Source organism: Serinus canaria, chromosome 4 (genome assembly GCF_022539315.1).
Source record: "Serinus canaria isolate serCan28SL12 chromosome 4, serCan2020, whole genome shotgun sequence".
In the NCBI taxonomy this organism is placed as follows: Eukaryota; Metazoa; Chordata; class Aves; order Passeriformes; family Fringillidae; genus Serinus; species Serinus canaria.
The window spans coordinates 62,216,038-62,221,572 of NC_066317.1; positions in this window are offsets into that span (position 1 = coordinate 62,216,038).

Genomic DNA, 5,535 nt, shown 5'->3' on the forward strand with positions numbered 1-5,535 from the left:
CTTCTGTTGTATTTTAATGAGAACATTTGGAGGAATAATCAGAATTCGAAATCTAAAACCTGATCACACACCCCTAACTTGAACTACACACACACACACAAATTCTACATCAGAAACCTTCTGTTACTTCAAGCTGGTGACAGGTCAGTAGTGAGGTACCATTTCATGGCCAGTTCTCTTCAACAGCTTCATCAAGGACTTGGACACAGGACTCGAAGCTACACTGAGTAGTTTTGCTGAAGACACTGAACTGGGAGGAGCTGCTGACTCCCTCAGAGGCAGAAGGGCCCTGCAGGGAGATTTTGACAGTCACCAACCATGTGAAGTTCAACAGGGGCAAGTGCTGGATTCTGCACCTGGGATGGAGCAATCCTGGGCGTACAGACAGACGGGGGAATGAGGGGCTGGAGAACAGTGCCATGGGTGTCCTGGTCAGTGGAGAGTGGAACATGAGCCAGCAGTGCCCTGGCAGCCAGGAGGGACATCCCTGTTCTGGGGACATCAGGCCCAGCATGGCCAGCCAGGCAAGGGAGGGATTGTCCCGCTCTGCTCGGGGCTGGGGCAGCCTCACCTCGAGTGCAGGATATAAAAGCTACAGGAGAGTGCCCGAAGGAGTGCAACAAAGGTGATGAAGGGCCTTGAGGGGATGTCATGTGAGGAGTGGCTGAGGGCACTTGGTCTGTTCAGCCTGGAGAAGAGGAGAACAAGGAGTGACCCCACTGCAGTTACACCTTCCTTGTGAGGGGAAGGGGAGGGGCAGGCACTTCTCTTCAGACACCACTCTCCCCCCTGTTGACAGTGACAGGACTCAGGGAATAGCCTGAAGTTGTGTCAGGGGTAGTTTGAATATTAGGAAAAAGTTCATCTGAAACATCTCCCCTAGGAAGTGGTCACAGCACAAAGCCTGACAGAGTTCAAGAAATTCTCGGGCACGTGGTATGACTCTTGAGGATGGTCCTGGTAGGACATTTTATTATATTTTTTTAACATTGAATAGTTGCAGGCAGCTCTCATAATGATAATATAATTTAAACAGTAACATTTTAATTAGTCTGTAGCATCAGGACATCCTAAATTGTGTATTGAGTAATGGTATCAACTCTTAAGTAGAAGTCCTTTGTTAAAGCTGTACATCCATTCATCTTTTCAGTAAGTTTTGAATTGAGCACAGCTCTGAAGTTCTTAATAATCTAGGGTGATTAATTAGAATTCCTCATTGTATTCAAAACTGTCTGACTTAAGGGAACAGTGATATCCTTAACTTTCTTCCACTTAATTTATCATGTATGTCTAATCACTGATAACTGCCCAACGTGACTGTGAAAAACATCTGCTTTTCAAAAAGAGCCAGCAAACGCTTCTAACACTTTCTTTTTATACTGTATTTGCAAAGAACCATTGCAATGGGACAAAGAGCATCACAATTACTGATGGGTGCTAATCTGAACTAGGTTCACTGGTCAGGTATTCACTTAATATTTGGTAAATTCAGTGATAATTGTTATGCATTGAACAATTTTGTAATGTTTCCATGGAAAACTGTTAGGAAAATAAAATTCCCTTTTATATTAACTTTTCAATTTCAATCTGAGAGACTTACATATAAACCATACAATAAGACCTGTATTAAGAATGAACTAAGGGCCGTGGTTCTTTTTAAAAACAAACCCCCAAAGCTCCCTCAGTTTTCAAATGCTGTTCCTAGATCTGATCTGTGTTTTGGCCAATGGGTACCTGAGATATTGTAATGCTCTACCTACTGTTCATGAAGAAAAACTTACATGCTGTCAGCTAATCTGATTTAATGTTGAGGTTTGGTGGTTTTGGACTGGCTTAGAATGTTTACTTTGTTCTGTTTTCTGGGGTTTTTGGTTTGATGTTTGCTTTGCTTTCTGGGGTTTTTTTGGGATATGGGTTTTTTGGTGGTGGTGTTTTTTTGGTTTTTTTTGGTTTTTTTTTGTTGTTTTTTTTTTTTGTTGTTGTTGGTTGGCTGGTTGGTTGGTTTGAGGGGTATTTTAATTAAACTTTTAATGGAAGCAGAACTAAAACTAGGAAGGGGTGAGTTGAAACACAGCCTTTACATTTAGTCTCTAATGACAATACAGTCTTAGTTGGGCAAGTCTTGATCCTTAAAAGAGAAAAGCACTTCATTGAAGGAAAAGGCTTTTATTAACGGTCAGTGTAAATGGTAATGCAAGTAATATGTAATTATCAGCAGCTTTTTTTGGTTTGCAAAAGCACTTCTATTAAGTGTTAAAATAGGCAAGATGCTAAGTACTTGTGGGGAAGATACTTGGCTCATGCAAAAATTAGTAAGATTCCTATGTTTGAAATCCACTCACACTTAAAAAAAAAATAATTTTCAGTTAGCCTTGCTGATTTTGGAAAAGTTATCTTCTGAAACCTCAAAGGAATCTCAGAAGATTAGTATACCTCCTGGTTTATTTCCATTTGGCACAGTAGGAATTTTTTTCTTTAAAACAAAATGTTTTTATGTGAAGGACTTGAGAGGGAAGTAATGAAGAAGGAGCTAACTTCCTATTTTATGCTATAAATCAGTACCTTCAGCTTGGAATTTTAGTCACAGTCTATGCAGCACAAATAAACTGTTAAAAAGTACTATTATTTGTTTATCTGACTTTAGCAGTAGCTTCAGAGGTTTTGTCCAGCAGGGTATTAGAATCACAGAGGAGCTGACAGAGGCACTTTGATCCTGATTTTTGATACCATTTGCAGCTGCTTTTTGTTCCTCAGTAAGGGAAGTAAAGAAAGAGGGAGGGTAGAGACACAGCAGTAATGTTTCTGGGACAGGACATTTTCTGAGACACGAGAATGAACAGGAATATTTTGTGATGCTGATGAACAGAAATGAAGGATGAGGAAACCTCAGCTGATAGACTTCCTCAACTGTTTTGGAATGTCAGACTGAAAGTAATTCTGTTTGAAATCTTGTTGAATGAGAACCACTGTATGCACTTTTACAAAATCATATTGTCAATTTTTAAAGTCAGATTTAATATTGCAAACCTGGGACTAACTGTGATGCTTAACACAAAGTATTTTACATGAGTAGGAGAGGAAGACTACATAATCCTGCCTCAGCTTTATAGTCAGTCTGGTTTGACACTTTTGCCATTGCAGCAGCAACTGGCCAGTGTTGCTGCTCTGATGTGATAGAAGGTCTGGTCATTTGGACCACAAAGGGCTTGAACATGTTTGAGTGCTGGCAGACCCATTCTCATAGAGCTTCTTGAACACCATCACACTTACTAGGCACTGTCTTGTCTCTCTGTTTCTTTTAACCCAGGACTTGCCATAACAGGCCTTTTGACACATCAATTATCAATTGTAAATCTGTATCTAATTAGCCAAAAAAAGAAACTATTCTGTGACTAGAATCAAGTCATCACACACAAAAAAGGAAATTACCATTTTGCCTTTAGTTTCAGGTAGCTTATCTATCAACATCAGCTGTCCCAGACAATAGCTACCTTGAATATCAATATTGTAAAGAATAGAGTGAGAACAAAACTGTTCAGCTAAAAACTGCATAAATTACCTTTTTTTATGACAGCATGAAAAGCTTCCTCAGTACTTTGGTCTTTTGGTTGTCAGCTGAAGCTGGTAAGCAGCTTGATATTCTCAGTTGTGCCTTGCAGAAGTCACCATCTACCATGGTGTGTCCCTGCTCTGTGTAAGGCTTCCTCTCTGACCACCAGATTTCTGCTGAGCGGGGCCCTGAGGCTGCTCCCGAGCTTGACAGGAGCACTTTGGTTGCTGAGCTGAGGTTGGTGTCAGCCACAGGAATTGTGGGACTTCTTTCCTCTTCATGGGCTTTCTGGGCATTTGGAAAAGTCAAACAGAAGCTCTGACAAAACATTTGGCAGCTTTATCATCATTCTGAGACTGTGAGGTGTTGCGTATTCAGGGGGTCAAAAGCATTCTATGAATGTGCTCCTTGTGGTCTTCCTGGTGTGTCTCCTAAGCTAAACAGGTATATTTCAGTCCTAAATATATTGGCTGTGCAGTCTTACTTATTTAAAAGACTGGTTTTTGTAAGGGTTTGGTTTGGGGGAAGGTTGGGGTTGGTTGTTTTTTTTCCTTCAGTAAATTAGGTCTGGAGTAGAAAACTCTTTCATGCAGTCTGAACACTGAGTCTAAAAAATTATGAAGATGCTGTATGGCATTAAATACTTCAAAATATTGACATAAGGGCTAACACTGCTTTTTGGCAATACAGCAGGGAAGTAAAAGAGTAAATGAGGCGTTACTTCAGTAAAAAAACAAGACTGATATAAGAAAAAGGCCAATGTTAATAAATGTATTCTAGGAACGAAATTTAAGTTATTATCTGTCAGATGTGCAAGACTTTAGACTGGAAAGGAATGAGTAATGACCAATCTAGTTCTAGAAACAGTGTAATGTATTTACATGCAGGATTGTATGACATGGTTGACTGCAGTAACACAACTGGGCTCAGTGATCTGCAAAAGCTTTAGGCCAGTAGATTCAAAAGCAGGAAGAGCTGTTTTATTTGATGTCTCAATAGTTTTTTTTTTTAATATATCTGAATTCAGATGGTGCCTGATCAGTTATATACAGTGATAAGCAAGGAAAAGAATATGTATATTTATTTCAGATATTAAAGGATTATTCATACTTAGTCCAGAGCACCTCAGAAAAGAATTTTGCCTTGGAATGGACTGCAATTGTGTGATTATTCAGGTTTCTTACTATGGATCTACCATATTTCTCACACCAAACCAAGTACATAAAATTCTCAGGTATACATGAGATTAGCAGCTCACTGTTTGAGTTAGCCAGTTAGATAACTATTTGATCTAACTGGCATGTTAATCCTGATGTTATGCTTACATAAGCTCCTCCAAGTCTAATCAGCTGGCAATCCATCAGAGAGATGTCACAGAGTAGAAGGTCTGTGTCCAAGTGCTGATAACTACATTGCCTTTGAGGGAATCAGAAGTCTTTTTAATACCCGTATTAATTTGCTGTATACATTTTGCTGGCAGATTCTTAGCTGTTTAGGACTGTGGTGATGGATCTGCATAAATCTACTTGTAACCACATCCTCCCATTTTAATTTGCAAGCTGGACACCAGACGCCTGGATAAGGGAAGAGTGCTCGGTGGCGCTTACAATACCACAGCTATTCATGTTCTCCGGGATAAAAAACTTAGTGTTGAGGGAGAAGTTTGGCTTGGGAACAGTTACATCTTTTGCAACTACCTTTTTCTCTTTGTCAGACAGCCCTTATCAACGCCGCAGTTTGCTGCTGTAGCAACAAACAGAACGCCGCTCTCCCCTTGGAACGAGTGTTTCAAGACCTGTCTTTAAGGGCGAAGGAAGGGCTGCGGTGCGAGGTTCGCGGTTCATTTCGGTACAGCGGAGCTGCTTTGGGTGCGGGCTCAAGCCCCGCAGCGCTCCGCGGAGCCGCTCGAGCGGGCCGGGTCCGTCCTCGGCGGCGCCGGGAGCGGCTCCATCCCCGCCGGAACAGGAAGGCGGCCGGGGCGCCGC